The 20,877-nt window shown below is 39.8% G+C and overlaps 1 protein-coding gene across 32 annotated transcripts in view; it reads left to right on the top strand.

Annotated features, from left to right (window-relative positions):
• The window catches only part of CELF1 (CUGBP Elav-like family member 1), a 71,091-nt gene that overhangs the window by 17,641 nt on the left and 32,573 nt on the right, over positions 1–20,877 (top strand). For 10 of the 32 annotated variants that reach the window (XM_069471352.1, XM_069471358.1, XM_069471340.1 and 7 more), the window contains exons 2-3: positions 16,744–16,783; positions 20,451–20,522. The exons of 1 other annotated variant lie outside the window; for it this stretch is intronic. The gene's annotated coding sequence lies outside the window, so the exon portion shown is untranslated. Of the gene's footprint in view, positions 1–3,376; positions 3,557–4,283; positions 4,871–13,592; positions 13,596–16,741; positions 16,784–20,449; positions 20,523–20,877 lie in introns of those variants that run through there. 21 more of the 32 variants (XM_069471373.1, XM_069471367.1, XM_069471364.1 and 18 more) reach the window with 7 other exon arrangements.

Below are 20,877 nucleotides of genomic sequence, written 5' to 3'. Positions count from 1 at the left end.
CGATCCTTCTTCCTCAGCCTCCTGAGTATCTGGGACTACAGACATGTACCACCACACCTGGCTAATTTTAGTGTAGTCGTGAAGATTACCTTCTTTATGCACCAGGACACAAGAGGAAATGTTAGGATGTTAGAGATGGAACAACTGTGTATTGTTTAGTCTTGGATTCTTAAACTTAGATTGGATCGTGGATTCCATTTGACAATCTGGCAAAAGCTATGGGTCTACTTCTCTATAAATGCTTGTGTATGGGTTGGTCGTGGTGGCTCACACCTGTAATCCAGCACTTTGGGAAGCTGAGATGGAAGGATCACTTGAGTGTAGGAGTTCAAGACCAGTCTGTCTCTACAAAAAAAATAAAAATAAATGCACATATATAAAATTTTACACATAATATAAAAGAGTTTTCAAAATTTATGAGATGTCTATGGATTCCATAGGTCTGTGGACCATAGATACGGGCACCTGATCTGGTCCATCTCATTTTTCTTTCTCTTTTTCTTTTTTGCCTCCAACCACACTGAAGTTTCAAGTCCCAATTTTCACTTGAGGAAACAGACCAAGGAGGAGAAATGACTTGCCAAAGGCCATACTCTAGGTTTTTATAGCCATTTGGACTTTAAGGTTTATTTGATTTTGATTTAATCACCCTTGATGTATATAATTGTAGTATTTTGCTTTGTGTTCTTTATTTTTACTTAGTTGCATTCACATAAGTAATCTTAGTGAAGTACATATAGGTAATTAAAGCTGTGATCTTATACAAAAAGTAGTGTATTAATCTACGATAAACTACTCTTTGGGAAATCAAAGTTGCTATGACAGGGCTGCTCAGATTCTTAAAATTTTAAATACATAAGCCACTATATACAGTTAAGAAGCTTTTAATAACATGTTGAATACTTGCATGTCTGTTTTGTGGGACATGAATGTGCCTGTATTATTGGAATCCTGCTGTGTTTTTTCCAGTACATCAGGGTGTAGACATGGCTTTGCCTTGTATTAGGAGATCTTAGTAATGGGATTGAGAATTCCAGTCTGCTATCATTTTAGTAATATTTGCTTATTATTAACCACATTACCTACAAGAGGCAAAGAGAAAATTTCAAATGGTTAATTTTGCTGATAAAATATATTAAAAGTAGGCTGGGTGTGGTGGCTCACACCTGTAATCCTAGCACTCTGGGAGGCTGAGGCTGGAGAATCACTTGAGCTCAGGAGACTAGCCTGAGCAAGAGTGAGCAATTGTCTCTACTAAAAATAGTAAAAATTAGTCGGGTGTGGTGGTACACACTTGTGGTCCCAGCTACTGTGGAGGCCGAGGCAAGAGAATCGCTTGAGCCCAGGAGTTTGAGGTTGCTGTGAGCTAGGCTGATGCCATGGCACTCTAGCCTGGGCAACAGAATGAGACTCTGTCTCAAAAATATATGCATATGTATATATTTTTTTAAAGTAAGTACTTATGGTGGACCACTTATGTCTTAAGAATTTGGTGTGTAGGAATTTTTGGTTTTTTCTTTAAGCTTTAGGGAAAGTGTGTTGCTGGAGAACTACGTAGTCTATTTTTGTATTTATGGCCCATCAGCTCGAAATTGCACACACATATCCACCAGACAGTTCAGTGATGGGTAGGAGCTGGACAATGCTTTTCTCTGGAGCTCCCTTTGATGACTAGATAACTAATTTAGCAGTGTTTTCTAATCCAGGATCTCAGAGTACATCAGCATAAACATGTCTAGTCCCACCATTTTGTTTCCTGTGGCGGGTTTTTTTTTTTTTTTTTTTTGATAGTGGTTTAAAATTATTCAAAAGGCTAGACAGAAATGTTTGAGATGGAAAGAATATTTTCATGAAAGTGTTATGTGAGAGATGTTGGAGTAGATGCTGAGTTATGGTCTGAATTTATTTTTATCTTTCTTTAGAATATATTTTCTCTAAAATAGGCAGAAACTATAATTTTGCTTCCATAAGTAGTGTGGTATTAATCGCATACTACTGAGAAACATTTTAGGTTGGAATTACAGGCTCAAAAGAATCTTAGAAATGGAGGGACCTTAGAAATCATCTAGTCCACATCCTGTATTTTCCCTCTTAAGATATTGCAGCACTTTTTGTGCAAGTACTGGTAAATGGGACCCATACAAGAAGGTCTAGGTCTGTCTGTCTTCAGTCTCTGTTCTCTTTTTTTTTTTGAGACAGAGTCTCGCTTTGTTGCCCGGGCTAGAGTGAGTGCCGTGGCATCAGCCTAGCTCACAGCAACCTCAAACTCCTGGGCTTAAGCGATCCTACTGCCTCAGCCTCCCAAGTAGCTGGGACTACAGGCATGCACCACCATGCCTGGCTAATTTTTTTCTATATATATTTTAGTTGGCCAGATAATTTCTTTCTATTTTTAGTAGAGACGGGGTCTCGCTCTTGCTCAGGCTGGTCAGTCTCTGTTCTCTTGATGTGCATAGCGTTTATATTGTGTGTCTCACACCTTAGCCCAGTCATCATGTACCATCAGCCTTTATTATCTCATGTGTTAATCTTACCTAGAAACTAGATTGGAGGTCAGTGATAGTGATAGTATGGTTTTCATTTGTGCTACAGCCTCTCTGATGCTGACTAAATACATAAACAGTACACACTAAGTACTTGGTTGATTCAATAAGAGCTGAAGAATAGAATCATTTAAGCCAATCAACCATGCATTTTTAATCATTGGAGAATTCACTCTGGTCAGAAATTAAGCTTTTCGTATACTTGACATTGAGATGAATCTGAATGAATTATTCTAAGTAAAATAATTTTTGGAACATAAATACTTGGCTTTTGATTATATAAGTCAGCACCCTGGGAAATATATTTTTAAAATTACATCAGAATTTATTTTAACTTGTGTCAGCTGGGGGAAAAAAGACTCTAAAACATAGTTTGAGAGTTCTGAAAAGACCAGAGGGCCAGTGTAGGTTTGGATTATTCACACAAATGAGGGATAACCTTCTTTTCATGTTAAATTTTAGGATTTAAATGATAAATTGAGCCTCATTGCTACTGCTGATCTAGTAAGAATCTGACCTAGTAAAGTTTTTTACAGTGTCTTTCCATTTCCCATGGTGGAGGTATTCTTGGTGTAAGTGACTGAAATTATTGGGAAGTTCCTTGACTGAAATAGAATCTCTTAAACCTTACTTCAAGTACCAGCCTGTGTATTTCTGTTTTTTGTCTGGAGCATGTGAGCAGAATGCATGTGTGTGAGATAATTGGGCTTTCGCTAATGGCCCCCTTTCAGCAACCATGTATGGGTAAAGCTGTTCAGTTCCCTGCTCCTCCCTCTCTGAGCACGGAGCAGAATCTGTTCTGCTGAAGCTGCTGTTCCACTTTTCAGCTTTCTATATTTGTACAGCAACAGCAGGAGCGGCCCACTAGCTAGGCCGTGTGGCTGCCCTGCGTACCCACACTAGCTCAGACCTGCTCAGGACTCAGCCAGGGCTTGCAGTTTGTGTTCTTAGGTGCGTCCATCTGTCTGTCTGTGTACGTTTCTGTGGAGGACTGAGGTTTTCAAGTGAAAGAGGTGACCTGTTTGTCTTTTTTGTTTGCTTTGTTTAGGCTTGTCAATTATAAATCGTAGAGAATGCTTCAGAATCTCAAGGATAGGGTGAGGAGACAAGATTTTTATTATTTAACAAAATAACATGTTGGGGAGAGGGTGCCAAACTGATAAACATAATGTCAGAAGTGGTCTTTGGGTTTCCTTCAAAACATACCTCATTGAAGCAGTAGTGGTTTTTTTCCCCTTTGTTTTTGCCTTTTTTTTTTTTTTTTTTTTACAGGTCACAAGGATCAGCTCTTATAGGTGGAACAGAATTCCTTTTCTGGCACATAACTTTCCTGGCATAAAATTTGAGTAGAAAAATATGAGACAGACCCCCGCCCCTTAAGAAATGATTTAGTGCACATCTTTTTGGAAGAAGGTGCAGTAGGAGTTAAGCCTGTTGACTTGACTGATTGCTGGGAAGGGAACGGTGGAGAATGCCCTGTTGCTTTGGGCTTCGCAGCAACCTGTGTTATGTTTGCGCTGATTCAGAGTGCTTCGTAAAGTTTGTCCTTACAGAGGCCTTGTAATGCCTTTTGGTGTCATGTCTATTTAAGGAATAGTAGGGGACATGACATGTAGATGGATTTCAGGCTATTTTCAAAAGATAACTGGGTTTGTTACTATATTTTCAAAGGATTCTTTTCTTGGTTTGTTATGAGATATTCTGATTAAAAACAGATGGATTCCTCACTCTTGATCAATTTAAGTCTAAATTCCAGCTTGTTTCTTTGTTTTACAGTTTCCTTTTACTCCCCTCCCCCACTTCCCCATGAGTCATAAGCATGCAGAGTTGGGAATAGAACTTGTCAGCTGAGTTGGGGATGAGACAGTTCTCTGCACATGCTATTTGTAACTATGGCCGATGAGGGGAGGAAGAGACTTTAAATGCTGAAGAAACACCTCTGAGGCAGCTTCTTCCTGTGGCTCTGTGGTGTGGATGTAGAGTTCTATGTCACCGTTCGCTGATGTATTCTGGCTCTGAATCACTTAGGAATCTGTTCTGTAACTTATCCATTGTTAGCTTTGAATGTATGCTTTTGTTTAGAGTCTAGGACCTGGTTCTGAGTCTCTCATGGAGCCTGCATACTTTAATGACTTTCTAAAATTCCATTAGTGTGGCATTATATCATTTTCCCCTTCCCCTCCTTGACTATTCTTAGTGCCCATCTTATTTTACTACTAATTGCCCCACTAATGTTTTCCCGCTTATACTATGAAACGTTGTGCACCTTACATAGGGGTATTTGGAGATTAAAATCGGTGGCAGCTCTTTGATTTTATAGCTCAGCCGTGGTAAATGACACTATAGTTAGCACATCTGTATTGAAGCTTTCCCTTTGTTCTTGACCTTTTTAAAAATTTATAATTTCCCTGGTCTCAATGGTTGATATTTTTGCATTGTATCCATTTTGAAAGCTTCCACAAATCCTTTTTTGCTGTGATGAGGTTAATAAATAAATATTCTTAGAATAAGTGGTTCAGTATTCCACAGTGAGGAGGGTACCTATACCGGACATTGACAGGCCTGTTGGATTTTGAAGATCTGTTAACCTGTCACTGCCTTCTTACCTACTCCTCTCTCCCACCTTCTAATAGGAAACATTTCCGTCTGTAATCTCAGGTACCCCATTTCGAAGAGATATCATTGTGTCAAAGACTAAAACTTTTTAGGACTCATTGTCTCCCACCATAGGCACCAAGCTTAGTGCCTGGAATAATAATAGCAAATACTTTCTGTGTGCCAAGCACTGTTCTAATGATTTATAGATATAAAACCTTTAATCCTAACACATACTCTATAAGGTAGATACTGTTTTTGTAACCATTCCCCACATGAGGATACAGAGGTAAGTATAAAGAAGTTAAACAGTTTGCCCAAAGTTACTTGGCTTATAAATGGCAGTCAGGGTGTCAGGTATATCATAGGCATGCAGTAAATATTTGCCTATGTTATTGACACACTTAGAATATTATTTGGGATTAGTGAATTACGAATCAGTCTAACCCAGTTTCATTTTAGAATTTCCTTATGAAAATGACTATGATTTTGGTTTTATAGGTCACTGTCAACTATATTAGTTTGTTTATTGATGGTAAAGAGCAGCAAGCCAAATAACAAGCTCATAGGACATGCCCAGAATTACTAGTTTGTCTTTGTTAGTACCGGGCTATTTACTGAAGATGTCAAGGGCAGCATTAATTTTAGCTTCTTTAACTATTGTTTCCTGCACCCCACATCTGGAGATGCCTTCACAGGGGGAGCATGAGAGGGGAGAACCAGCAGGTTTTGCCTTATCCATAAACAATAAGCTGTGTGAATGTAACAGGAAAATAGGGAGATCTGTTGAAAAGAAGTGATGATGGAGAATTGTTGGTCAGTGGAGGGTAGCAAAAATATTCTGTCACGGACACTATGATTAAATAGCACAGAAATTTGATTTAGACAGAGAAATAAGAATCAGCTCTCCTGAGATTTTTTTTGTCTCTCAAATTTATGGCGACACTTTCCCTTGGATATGTGCTGTTCCATGATTTTATTATTTTATTATTTATTTTTGAGACAGTTTCACTTTGTTGCCCCAGTTAGAGTGCAGTGGCATCTTGATAGGTCACTGTGACCGCAAACTCCTAGGCTCAAGCGATCCTCCTGCCCCAGCCTCCCAAGTGGCTGGGACTACAGACCCACCCTACCACATCCGGGTAATTTATCTATTTTTAGTGGAGATGAGGTCTTGCTCTTGCTCAGGCTGGTCTCAAACTCCTGAGCTCAAGTGATCCTGCTGCCTCGGCCTCCCAGAGTGCTAGGATTACAGGCGTGAGCCAATGTGCCCAGCCTGTCCCATGAGTTTTGTTTCTAGTGCAAGTCATATTTTCTGAACAAAACCATAAGCTCCTCCTTAAGAACGGGGATTGGGCCTTTTTAAAAATACCCTCTTTAGTTCTGTTCTGGGTATATAGTAGATGTTCTCTAAAAATGGGTGGTTTTTGATTGATAGATATCCCATTTTCTGAGGAGCCTGTTTTTGTAAAAATGGAATCAAAGCACTGACAAGTTTAATTTTGTGGAACAGTTAAGATTTTTTTAAGGAGTGATTTGAAGGAGGTGACAGATCATTTAAGTAGGTATTTAAATGTAAGAAGCACTTTTAGGAGCACAATTGGAGAGTGACGAAAGCATGATAATTGAAGTCCCTCCCCCCCCTTTATTTTTGAGATAGGGTCTTGCTCTGTTGCCTGGGCTAGAGTGCAGTGGTGTCGTCATAGTTCACTGCAACCTCAAACTTCTGGGCTATTCTCCTGCCTCAGCCTCCCAAGTAGCTGGAAGTACAGGTGTGTGCCACCATGCCCAGCTAATTTTTCTGTTTTTTGTAGAGACGGGCATCTCGCTGTGTTGCTAAGGCTGTTTTCAAACTCCTGGCCCCAAGCAATCCTCCCACGTTGGCCTCCCAAAGTGCTGGGATTACAGGCATGAGCCACTGCACCTGGCCTGAAGTCACTTTTTTAAAAAGTGATGAAATACAAGGACATCTTTAGAATTTGTCCCAGTGCTGTGCATCCTTTGGGGCCATGCAGGCTTTGCCAAAATACTCCCTGACTAGCTGAAGCAGAGGTGTAATTTTTGTACTTTCTGACATATAACCTGTCTCAGTAAGTATCTCCACAGAAAGGTTTTTGTTTCTGGTTTTGTAGAATTAAGAAATTAAGAACAGAAAGAGACTGAATAAAGTTTCCTACTTCTCTACAGAACAGGACAAAGCTCCTAAGACAAGACCATATGGAAGTATCCTGCTTGAGTGCCCATGTGTTTTGGGGTGAGGTTGGGGCAGATGGTACAGGCAGGGTTCTTGGCTGCTGGGTCAAGGATTTTGGAGATGATAGAAGTTAGATGCTAGGTGCTGTGGAAGGACTGTTGTATATTGTGTGTGTTGGGCAGCCGCATTGAGAGGAAGGATATTGATGTGTTGGGTAATGTGGAGGTAAGATAAGGGAAGAGGCAGGGGAGATGCTGGTTTGGAAGGATAAAGCTTGCAATTGGATCTAAACCTTCCTCTGGGATTAGGGAGAGGGAGAAAAGATACTGTGTGATAAACAAGATTCCAGATCCCTGGCCTCTTCTGTTCTGTAGAGCCTTCAAGTAAGACACTGCAGGACTGTAGGGTTTTTCTGTTTAAGCCTGAAGCTGTTTTGATTCCATTTTGAGATACTAGGCCAAAAGCTGTATTTATAGAACTTGTTTTGACATATTATCTCACCCTGTCCCTTGCCTTTCTTACTGGAATCCAGCTAATGTTGCACTCTGCCTTGGCAGGAAAGGTTGATTGAAGAAAATGTACACATAGATATATAGTTGAGTGATTGAAAATAGCTCCAAACTTTGTAAATAGGCCATCCATAAGGTTTGCAGTCCAAGCTGCATGAATGTCAGTTGCGTTGCTGGGATAATTTCAAATGGTGTGATGAACAAGCTCACATGTGATATACTGCTGGTTCTCCTGGAAAATGGCAGTTTCTACACAAAAGTTTCAGGCAAAGCAGGAAAAGAAAATACAAAAACAAAATGTTTGTTTTGGAACAGAGCATGAAGTTGGGATTTTTCTTTACTCTGTGCTATTTTTTTTTTCTTTTTCTTTTTCTTTTTTTTTTTTTTATTATTTCAGCATATTGTGGGGGTACAAAAGTTTAGGTTACCTACATTGCCCTTGGCCTCCCACCCCCCCAGTCAGAGCTTCAAATGTGTCCATCCCCTAGGCAGTGCGCATCGCACTCATTATGTATGTATTCACCCTCCCCCACAACTTTGTGCTATTTTTAAGAGTTTTCTTTTAAAAAATTTCTGTAGACTAGCTAACTTTGATATGTAAACAATTCAGCCACTACTCCACCGTTACAACTGTTATTCATAATTATTTCTTTATCCTTCCAGAGATAAATTCTGTTTACATACAAGCCATTTGTAAGTCCTTTTTTATATGTCTGGATCAGTTAGCTGCCTTATTCTCTTTATTAGTAACAGTGTTCTGTTGTATGGATATATTATAATTTATTTAACTAGTCTCCACTTGATGGGCATGTTTCCAGATTTTGCTGTTGTAGGCAATGTTCCTAGAAATGGCCCCTTTGCATATGAGGGCATGTGAAATTTTCAACATTGATGAGATACAATCCCTTTTTATATTTTTTAAGTCATTGGATCTATTGAAGAATATTATTAGTGGGGGGGAGGCTGCAACAAACTACCACCCTAAACAGTTACCAGAATGAACATAGGACCTGAAATACCTGGAAGATTTAAGAAACCTTCTTGAGATGAGCTTAGTGATCAAATCTAACAACTATTAATATCAGAGAAGAGACAAGTTGCCTAGAGGAGGTAGGAGCAAGCAGCCCTTCCTTTTTTTAAAATAACTTTTGGGAAATTTGGTGGTGGTAGCTGAATCTGTAGGACATCCCTCTTTACTCTTGAAGTATTAGTTTCTCTAATTTATGATCTCTAACAATTAGAAAAACATTTGTGATCCATGGCCCATTCAGTCCTCTTCTCTTATAGCTACTTAGGTGGATATCATGAAACCATCTGATCATCAGCATTAGTCTGTAAATTCCAGGTAGTTGTGATATCTAAAGTTTACTAATCACCTTTAAAAAATAAAAGCAAAATAATATTTGAATTTCCCAATAAAAAGCATGTTACAAATTGTGCCTTATTTTATCAGCCATAGCACTGACTATGCCTTAAGAAAGTCCAAGTCCCAATCTCTCTTTGCCCTTCCTTTGGCTTTCCCTTTGCTGTGACGGTGGGTCCAGTCATCATCTGTGGCATATGTGCCATGCTCTATGAACCTATAGCTTATTCTTGCCCTATAATCCTATCTTTCTCTCCTCAATAAACCTCATTTTTGTGCTTGCCGGGGGCGGGGCAGGGTGGGGGGGGCAGTCCAAGTCCCAGTGGCTGGTTGTGGAACCTGGGTCACTTAATCTATTCTCTTCACTTTAGTTCCCTTATCTGAAAAATGGGAGTAAAAATGCTGAAGAATCTCTTTTGAGCACTCCGAAAAATAATTACAAAGTCATTTCCAGAAGGTTATGTATTATAATGACTCTTCAGAGACATCAAGATTATAAGGTAATTTTAAAAGTAACTCTGACAGTGTTGTAGAAAAAAATTAGTCACATTCTGCCTACATGGTACTAACATATGGTGCAGCCCTGATGAGCTGCACAAGTGGGCTGAAATCAAAATGCAGTTGGAGAGAGCAGTAGTGACTCACTAGATGAGACAGATTTGGCCTTATGGCAGGGCAGTGAAACTAAGGAGGAACTGGTGGCCTTCGAACATGCCAACTTTGAGCAAGTGATACATGAATATTATGGAAAGGTCAGAAGACTGAGCCCTTGTGTTTGAATTAGGTACTTTGTCTGGTGTCACAGTTCCTATAGCTGGTCTCCCTGTGTGGCTTCAGAGCCTCCACTTCTTCCACAGTGGGGGACTTTTGCCACCTCTGCTTCTGACTTCTGTGAAAGATCATTCCCTATATCTTTGAAGGAAGAAGGTACCAGGCAAATACTTCATGCTGATGTGCCTGGGACATTTTGTTCAACCTAGAAAGATAGGTAGAAGTCTTAGTAATTGTGTTCAGAGAAAGCTGCACATTAGCTTAGCTACCGTATGTAAATTGCTCCTGCTACATCCAGCAATTTTTTGCCCAGTACTGACAGTGCTGCCATGGGAAGGAAACAGGAGGAGCTGTAGAAAGAATGAGATTCCTGTCCCACCCCCGCCCCCCACCCCAGGGAGGTGTATGGGGTTGGGAGGAGGAGTACTTAATGGGGATTTGAGAATTACTTTGAAAGTATGGGTATTTGGGGAGGAAGTAGGAAAAGAGATTTTTAAAAATGGATTTTGCATTCCTTCACCTGAGTGCCTCCAAAATAGGGTTAGATGACCTCTTGTTTAGGTGGAGATGTAGTCATGGAACAATCCTATAACTAAATAGGACACGGTGAGGTGACAGATCAGAGAGAGGAAGGGGAATAAAGAGCTCAACTCATCCATTCCCATTCAACTCTTTTTTTTTTTTTTTAGACAGAGTCTCGCTCTGTTGCCTGGGCTAGAGTGCCATGGCGTCAGCCTAGCTTACAGCAACCTCAAACTCCTGGCCTTAAGCAATCCTCTTGCCTCAGCCTCCCAAGTAGCTGAGACTACAGGCATATGCCACCATGCCCAGCTATTTTTATATATATATATATATATATACACACACACACACACACACATATATATGTATATATATATATATATATTTAGCTGTCCAGGTCATTTCTTTCTATTTTTAGTAGAGACAGGGTCTCGCTCGTGCTCAGGCTGGTCTTGAACTCCTGACCTTGAGCGATCTTCCCACCTCGGCCTCCCAGAGTACTAGGATTACAGGTGTGAGCCACCTCGCCTGGCCCCCACTTAACTTTTGTGTACCACTTTTTTGAAAAAAATTTCTGTATATTTTTTTCTCTTAAGAGGTCAAAAATTAGCAATGAAAAATTTTTTTTAGATTATTTTTTGAGATGGGATTTGACTATGTTGCCCAGGCCTGTTAAGCAATCCTCTGGCTTTAGCCTCCCAGATAGCTGGGACTACAGGTGTGTGCACTGGACCCAGTTAAATAGATGTTTATATTTATTGTTTGTGACATATAGGCAAGGATGCTATTGGCAGAGTCAAGCAGTTAGGCCAGTTGCAACTCTGATTCTTAAATAGGCTGCTCAAAAGCAAATGTTTATAATTGTTAAGTGAAAAAAAGGTAATATAATACAGTATGATATTGAATTTGATAATTCTGTATATTTGAGTGTGTGTATGCATAGAAAAAATCCTGGTAGAAAACCAAAATGTGGGGCCGGGCGCGGTGGCTCACGCCTGTAACCCTAGCACTCTGGGAGGCCGAGGTGGGCGGATCATTTGAGCTCAGGAGTTCGAGACCAGCCTGAGCAAGAGCGAGACCCCATCTCTACTAAAAATAGAAAGAAATTATATGGACAGCTAAAAATATATATAGAAAAAAATTAGCCGGGCATGGTGGCGCATGCCTGTAGTCCCAGCTACTTGGGAGGCTGAGACAGGAGGATCGCTTGAGTTCAGGAGTTTGAGGTTGCTGTGAGCTAGGCTGACGCCACGGCACTCACTGTAGCCTGGGCAACAGAGTGAGACTCTGTCTCAAAAAAAAAAAAAAAAAAAAGAAAACCAAAATGTGTAAAAATAAAAAATTTAAATTGAGGAAGTAGAAAAATTAAAGGAGATTGAATAATTAATAAATAAATACTACTTCTGTGAAAAAGAGGGGGCTCCTTACCATGTTGCTTTTACCCAAGTATCCACAATATCAAGGGGGGGAAAACTTTTTTTTAAAACAGGAAGTACAAATATTTATGTGCAAATGTGTCTCAATTGAAGAAAATGTTCATGGAGGCTGGGTGTGGTAGCTCATGCCTGTAATCCTGGCACTCTGGGAGGCCGAGGCGGGAGGATTGCTGGAGCTCAGGAGTTGGAGACCAGCCTGAGCAAGATTGAGAACCCCATCTCTACTAAAAATAGAAAATTTAGCTGGGCATGGTGATATGCGTGTGTAGTCACAGCTTCTTAGGAGGGTGAGGCAGGAGGATCACTTGAGCCCACAAGTTTGAGGTTGTAGTAAGCTATGATGATACCACGGCACTACCTGGGGTGACAAAGCAATACTCTTGTCTCTAAAAAAAGGGGAAAAAACCCAGAGAATGTTCATGGAAACTTTACAAATTACAGTAGATAAACTGGGGAATTCAGTTCAACATTTGAAAGTCTGATAATGTGTTATTTTTATTCCCGGTGTTCTGGGGATATGAATATAAATGAGAAGGAGGGACTTGTTATTAATTTACAAAATGGTGACAGTTGAAATATGTTTCATTAACAAAAATTTAGAAATGAGGTTAAAATTAAGTTTCTCCCAATTGTATCATATATGTGATAAGGACTAAACTGGGTAACTGTTTAAAATCTGTTTGGAGAAAATATAATTATACTTTTAGATGATTTGGTGATAGTCTAGATTAATCCAATCTTTTCCTCAAGGGGAAGTATAGGAAATCAAAGGGGACCATAATAAATATGGTTGTGAGCCCCTTAGAGAATCTCATGAAAGCTGGGGATTCTCTCCTCAGGAAACCCCACATGTCCATCTTCACACAATTTAGCATAAGGTAGTGTAGGGTTCATAAACCTCTTGCAGCTCTCAAGAGGTCTTAAAGGTATGAAGTTAAGATGCTAATGGAAAAGGAAAGTTTTAAAAATTGTTGCCACATTGCACAACAGTGTGAATATACTTAAGACTATACACAGTTCAGTAAATTCTGTTATGTGCTTTCTACCACAGTGTGAAATAAAAAGCTGAGGAGAAAATGGTTGCCACTATAGAAAGGATGAGCATACTGGCCAATGCGGAGAAGATGAGATCAAAGTCTATTTATAAACTTCTCTACTAGGGTCATGGGGAGGACACACATAGATGACTTATTAGAAGCCCCCAACTTAAGCCTAATCATGGAAATAGACTAGCTGAGTAGCCAAAGAGCAAATGTCACAGAGAAACTGTTAAATCTTATCTGTGCTGACCAAGACAAGTCAGAACTAAGCCTGGTATAGTATAGGACCTGGACGGTTCCACATAGAGCAGCTTATTGCAGTGGAAGGGGAATGATGGGACTAGAAGGAAAAGATTTATTGTGTACTTTACAGGACCTGTTTAATCCACCTATTCATCCCCATTTTACAGATAAGCAGAGCAGTGGTTAAATAGTTTCCCCAGGGTCACTCAGTCTTGAGTTCACTAACAATTGTTAGTAAAAGTGAATCTTGCTAGTGAGGCCAAGGTCATGGGTTTAGGACTTATATAGGTCATTGAGTATCACTGTACCACCAGCCCTTGTCCCTGGAGTTTGTGATCCCGTGTGTGCTGTGTAAGAGCTGCTGCTGATGACTGAGTCAGTGCCCATTTCTTAGGAAGGACAGTGTTTTGTCATTTACTCAGCATACAGACTGTGTAGGCCAGCAGAAAACTCTTGAGAGATCAGAAAAGGGTTTCTTACCTTGCCTGCTCTAAGGAAGTGTGTAGGGGATCTGAGAGCTTTTTTTATCATTCAGGTACAATTTTAAAACTTCATATGAGGTCTTATTTAAAACATTTTTTTTTTTTTTTTTTGGAGACAGAGTCTCGCTCTATTGCCGAGGCTAGAGTGCCGTGGCGTCAGCCTAGCTCACAGCAACTGGGCTTAAGCTCAAACTCCTGGGCTTAAGCAATCCTTCTGCCTCAGCCTCCCGAGTAGCTGGGACTACAGGCATGCGCTACCATGCCCGGCTAATTTTTTTTCTATATATATTTTTAGCTGTCCAGATGATTTCTTTCTATTTTTAATAGAGACACGGTCTCGCTCTTGCTCAGGCTGGTCTCGAACTCCTGACCTCGAGCAATCCTCCCGCCTCAGCCTCCCAGAGTGCTAGGATTATAGGCGTGAGCCACCACGCCTGGCCTAAAACATCTTAACATTTATCACAAGCAGGTAATTCTGTTTGTTACCCTCAGCTAGCTTGCCCTTTATCCTGCTCTAGCCACCCTCCCCCATTCCTTATATTTTTGGTGCTCCTTTCCCCCTTAGCTCTTTCACTCCTCTTTGGAACCACCTGTATACCTCCTGGTCCCTGCATGGTGATAGAGAAAGGTGGAGATAATGTTCATAGAAATAGATGTCTGTGTTGCTCCAAGGAAATACAGTACAAATGTAGTTGAGGCTTCCTCACAGAACTTGTGCACTTTGGTTCCCCACAGAAATGAAAGACGTAAAAAACTCAGACCTAAAGTTTTTAATTTCCATTCAGCTTTCCTCTCTCCCCAAAGCATTTCTGTTTTCTCACAGAATAGGCAGCAGGATGTATTAACAGGAAAAACAAAGCTAGGAAGACAAAGCTTTTAAAGAAAATACCTTCTTGTATGTTGGACTACCCACTGTCCTCCAGGTAACAAGGGCCTGTGTGGAGGAATACCGTGTTGTTTATTGTGTGTGTATGTGTTTTCCTTTGAAAAGTCTTTGGGCGGCTTAGGAGTAGGATGATTAATATCCTATTTATGTATATATATATATTTTTTAAAGGAATTCATTTTTGTCTTTCTCTTGGCTAGGCATTATTGTGTTCTTGCTGCCCGCACCCCCTCCTCCCAGGGCTGCTGTGTTCTCTGTGACCCAGATATGTATCCCTTATTCTTTCACATGTTGATCTTTCTTAACAACCCCAGGCCTTCCTTTTGGTCTATCTTGGAGATTGCCTTACTAGCTAGCATGCAGTCTGAGTCTGGTCTCACAGGGTAGAAGTGATGACTGTAAAAACCAGTCACATAATAGCACTGTTTCTCAAACTCTGTTCCATGCAACATTTTGGGAAACCTGGTTCCCTGGTCGTATCTTTGCCCTTTACATCTTCCAGAATAACAAGTAGAAATTTAACTTGCTCCCTACTCTCCAAGGTAACCACTACTCCAGAGCCCTCTCAAGACACAACACCTCAATTAAAGTTGGTAATTCCTAGATTATGGTCACATTTCTCAAGAGAGACAGACCTACCTTAGAGGCCACGTGCAGATTACCTTCCTGAACATCTGCATCCTTAGAGTAGTGCCCACTTTAAATGGTTATAATGATACAGGATTGAATGAGTATTGTAAACTTAGTAAATGGAAGTTCCTTTCCCCTTAGTAACTTTTGATGGTATAGGCAGGTCCAGTTAAATGCATTTAGAAAATTTTTTTGTTAGTATAGACTTTGCTTTCTTTAAAATTATTGCAGTACCACTATATCACTAGCAAAATTGGGAACTAATTAGGTCCATATGAATGGTCAAATACTTGAGCATCAATTTTTTTTTTTTTTTTTTTTTTTAAACAATCTTGTTCTGTCACCCTGGGTAGTGCCGTGGCATCGTCATAGCTGACAGCAACCTCAAACTCATGGGCTCAAGCGATCATCCTGCCTCAGCCTCCCAAGTAACTGAGACTGCAGGCGTGCACCATTGTGCCCGGCTACTTTTTCTATTTTTAGTAGAGATGGCTTTTCACTCTTGTTCAGGCTGGTCTCGAACTCCTGAGCTCAAGATCCTCTGACCTTGGCCTCCTAGAGTGCTAGGATTATAGGCGTGAGCCACTGTACCCACAGCCTGGAGCACCAATTTTGTGCCAGTTAAGAAACGTTTTTGTTTTTAGGGAACGTAGGAGGGTATGGTGTCTCATAAGTTAATTCTGGGTCTGGCTTTGTCTTTCAGAATTCTTATAATTTCCAACATAGACATTGTTGTCCTTGATGACTTTGAACAGTTCTTTGTCTATAGCTAGGGCCAGACAAAAGTACAGCTGGCAGGAGTTGTAAATGGAAGTTTGCAGGAATTTGGGCAGCTTTATAGAATCAATCTTTACTTGCAAGATTGTTCGATAAAGTTCAAAAATAAAACAAATTGGTTCTGTGGTTTCTCTGTTTGCTTTTACCTTCAGTTAACTTCTCCATTTTCTGATTTTTTTGGTTTCAGTGGTTCACCACCACCCTAGAGCCATGAAGATGCATTTACAGAGGCAGGAACTTTGTTGCCTTTGAGGAGTTTCTGGCCAGGCACCTACCTGTTCAGGAAGGTTGCTTTGGGGAAATAGTGTGGTGGCCTCTCCACATTAATAACATGATCCTTACTTGCTAGAAGAATTAATTATACAGCCTTTAGCTTTTTTTGTAGTCTCCTCTCTAAAAGCAGATGTTAAAAATGATTGTTTTGGTCACCTGGTACTGAAATTCAACCTCATATATCTTAGTCATTGTTTTGCTATTTTTCGTGACATTTGAGGACAAGTCTCTTCAGCTTTTCAGTTTTTTACTTCTCTGTCTTTTAGGTTGATGGTGTTTTAAAATTAGCTTGGAGCTATTAAATGTTATTTATCTTTAAGGTATTGTGTAAAAAAATGGAAGAAGGAAGAGTACTTTTGTGTTTTCGTCTTTTGCCATGATGACACACGGGCTTTTCTTTGGAAAGAGGCTACATATCTGAAGTCATGAGAAGTGTAGTAGGTATGGTCCACTTATTTTTCTTTCCTTGGTTTTTTTAGAGTGAAGACATAGTCCAGAGAGGGAGGTGTAAAGCTACAGGTATGGGCTAACTGCTGGATGGGTGTGCTCCTTGGCCATCTTTTAACCTTCTTGCATGAGGCCTGCTGTGCAGATATGAAAAAGTTGCTTTCAGAAAGGTGATGGCTTATTTTCTATATTATGGGATAAAATTTGCAAAATGTCTGTCCCTGGGGAGCTAGAAATATTTTCTTGCCTTCTTTCTCGACTCTTTCTAAACCTTAGCTATTTGCCAGGGCAGACTTACCTCCTACTAGAACTAGCTGCTGCCTAGTTCTTACAGCTGTGGAGATGACGGGGTGTGTGTGTGTGTGTGTATGTGTTTTGGGGGAGCGGATGGGAGCAGTACCCTACACACAACAGCTACCCCGTTAACTTTCTCTCCCTCATTCCACCTCACAGTTGGGAGACCCCAACTAAACTAGAAAGAACAAAGATGAGGACAGAACAGGATTCCACACAGATAATATTACTCTCCTGGAACCAGAATTTGTTCAACATAGTGATTTTTTAATCATCACTGGAGCTTAAAGTGTAAGCTTACAGTATATCATTACCAACTAAGAATCACACTTAAGTTCCAGAACTGGTTTGGGATCTGAAAATGTGACATGATTGGAAGGGTGGTCACAATTTGATAGGACTGTTTGTTAGGTCAGGGTTAGTCATAGAAACTCCAAGGGAGGCTCAGAACTTACACTTTTGCTGAGAACACTAATCACAGAAGAGAGTGTTTCTGTTCATCGTTATCTTTGGCACTGATTGGGGGAGGAGGTGGTAGTGATTAAGGATGGGGGAAATGGAAAACTTTTTAGCTTTCAAAAAAGGTGATGATTTTCCTTCCTTCAGCCTTGTCATATCCTCTCAATATACCTACCATATGTGATGATTTTACAGGCAGAGCAACTTGCACACAACAAATTATGAAACTTAGTGCTTTTTTAGTGATTTTAGATTTGAAATTGAAAAGATTTTTGGCAATATTTCTTCTTTACTTTAAGCCCTACCCCTCTTCCCCATCCCAAGTTCAGAAATTTTTACTTTGTCTAGACTCTTACTGAAAACTCACAAAGATTTTTTTGTTTAAGTTATTCTTAACTGCCACATTTTGCAACAGCAACAAAAAACTCCCACAAAGTGAGATGCCACAGAGATGGTTACCAATTCGTGTCAGCATATTTTGCTCATGCAATTTACTGGGTTAGGAGCTCTAGGAGACCCACTATTTATATGAGAAGTACTCAATTTTAAAAGTGAAATTTAGGTCCATAAAGATTTTAAAGTAAATTTTTAGGTTACTATGGTTTGTTATTTTCAAGTGTTGTCAGTTGCTTACTGCTTTTCTATATCCCTGATATCATCTCCCTGCCAGCAGCCCCGGGGTGGGGGGCTGGGGTGGATACTCAATCCATTTAGCCATTTGAGGTTATGACTGTTCCCTAGATTTTTGCACTTTTTGTTTTCTTATATAGACCAATGGTAATTTTTAATGACATAGGCTCTCTTTTGTAATTCATTAGTAGTCTCTAACCTCCTCTGTGTTCATATGACTAGACTTCACATTATTGGCCTTTCAAACACACTTAGATTATTGAGGTGGAAGTATAAAATCTGTTTACCTGTCACCAAACTCCCTGGTTATATCAGTCAAGATAGATGTTTGCACATGCCACTTAGGCATTTTTTGCTCAACTATGCTTTTCTTTGCTCGCTCACTCTTTTGTCAAAACAAATACTGCGATTTCTAACATTTCTCCTATCTTGTTTTACGTGTTCTTGTTAAGTTTATTCCATTCCTATATTCTAAATGCAGTGTATGCTATTCTTTTGAATGTTTTCATCTATATTGATAATTTTTAATGATTTGGGCTTGTGATGTGGTAGCAGGCTGAATGCTCTTAAGAGAGGAGACTTTGAATTGTTGCCCTTAAAAAAGAAGTAGAGAATATTCAAGGCAAAGAAAACTGAAACAACCAGGGAAAGAAGAGGAAACCATGAAATTAAATTCAGAGTAAAAGGAACAGGTGGTAAAAAGAGATTGAGGGAAAGTTAAAGCTTTTACAGTGAACCCTTGGTTGTAACCCCCCCCTGCATTGTTTCTAATGCATCTTTTGTGAAAAAAGCCTGGAATGTGTATCTAAGACATTAAAAAGGCTTTACAGGCACTTTTTTGTGAGTAAGTGATTTTTAATCCTGCTTTTTAATTTCCCTTAATATCTGCATTTTTGTATGCCCATAATTGTTTTTGTTATCTGTTAACTTTATAACCCTTTTCTAAAATTGAGTGACTTGTGATTAATTTCTGTGCTTTCTTTTCCCAAAGCATGTTGAATTTAATTATACTGAGATAACTGTTGTGACCTGCCTAAAGAGAAGTGCCCCTTTCATGTAATAACATTTCCATCTTGTAGGTTTTTAAAGCATTGTTGCTTTATAAATCATAAAATGGATTTTAATGGCAGTGTAAACACAGAATTACTTGTGGGCCCTTTACTCACTGCACTTTTTTTTTTAGACTATTTTATAAATTGGGCTTCTAGAAACTTATTTTAAACAAAAGTTCTGTAAATGAGAAAAAATTGGCTTTCAAATATTACTCTAAATCAGTGTTTCCTAACTTTTGGTAAAAATTACTGTAAGGAATGTACATCCTTTTACATATTCTTTTTAAATTTGCAGTGCCTGGTGACTCAGTAAAGTCTCCATTGAAGTACTCTTTCATTATATATGTGATTCTGATTTAGAGATATAATTAGAATTCATGTATTTTTAGTGACTATTACAAACACAATAACTGGTGGGATTCCTTGAAATTTGCTGATTCTTAATTCCCCGCCCCCCCCCCCCCCATAGTGTTGCTCTGTTGCTAGAGTGTGGCGGCATCATCATAGCTCACTGCAACCTCAACTCCTGGACTCAAGCAATCCTCCCACCTCAGCCTCCCAAGTAGCTGGGACTACAGTCACACACCACCATGCCCAGCTATTTTTAAAAATTTTTTTATAGATGCGGGTTCTCATTGTGTTGCCCAGGATGATCTTGAATTCCTGGCCTCAAGCGATCCCCCACCCTTGGCCTTCTAAAGTGCCAGAATTACAAGCATGAACCGCATACCTGGCCTGATTCCTCATTTTTAAAGGAATTCTTGAACTAAAAGATCTAATTTGGTTGTTGACTCACAGAGCTACTCTTGGTCCAGGCAGTTTTCTATAGGAAGAGCTCATGCTCCCGTGTACATAGGAGAAACCAGGAGAAATGTAACCAATAACCTAACCAGTCCCAGCAAGGGTTACTGTCTTTTGCCTGTCTGACCATCAGGGTGGGGTGAACTGGGTACTGTGTGTCAGTTGCACAGTCTCCTCTCACTTGCAGCTTCTTTTTGCTGCTTCGTTTAATGGATGGAAAAGTGCTCCTGCCACTTCTACCTGCAAAGTAGTAGATCAGGTGAGCTAGAGTCTCTGACAAAATAGAAGAAGCAGTTAGCTGCTGTTATAGGTCTAGATTTTGGATGCTTATGTCTGGACATTGGACACAAGACAGTTTCTATCTTCCTAGGTCGGATGTAGACAGTGTCAACCATTGCTGCATAGACTAGAATATGTAGGCCTATGCCATCACATATTACCTTTCATAATTATTGTTTTAAAAGTAACTATGTTTAGGAGTTCATTCGTTTACTTCTTTACAGGCTGAATATAACTTCTTTTTTTCAAAGTTCCCTGTGTTGTGAACTGAGCTTGGGTGAAGTGAAATCTTTGAGGTAAGGCAACCCTAATGATAAAAATGGAAAGAAAGCCTGTGAAATTTGGGAGCCTTCAGAGATATATTTTAGAGTCACTGCCTAAATATTGAAATGCCACCATTTGTTGTTGGAGGGATGTGGAGCTAAATTGAGAATGGGAGCACACATCTGTCTTGACTGCTAAGTATATCCGTCTTATTGCTCACCCATAATAGAATTTTTATGTGTGCATTCATTAGTCTTGGTTTTAGCAACAGTTTGAAGAAGGAAAGAGAAGGAAGAGACTTAGTCTGCAGTTCTCAGTTCTTCCCTTACATGTTTGATTGTTTGTCCCAGGTAGGCCCAAGTTCTTTTTTTTATCATCACTGTGGTG

This window comes from Eulemur rufifrons, chromosome 6 (assembly GCF_041146395.1).
Source record: "Eulemur rufifrons isolate Redbay chromosome 6, OSU_ERuf_1, whole genome shotgun sequence".
NCBI classification, from domain to species: domain Eukaryota; kingdom Metazoa; phylum Chordata; class Mammalia; order Primates; family Lemuridae; genus Eulemur; species Eulemur rufifrons.
The sequence above is the reverse complement of the archived record's forward strand: the minus strand, read 5'-3'. Positions and strand labels throughout refer to the sequence as shown.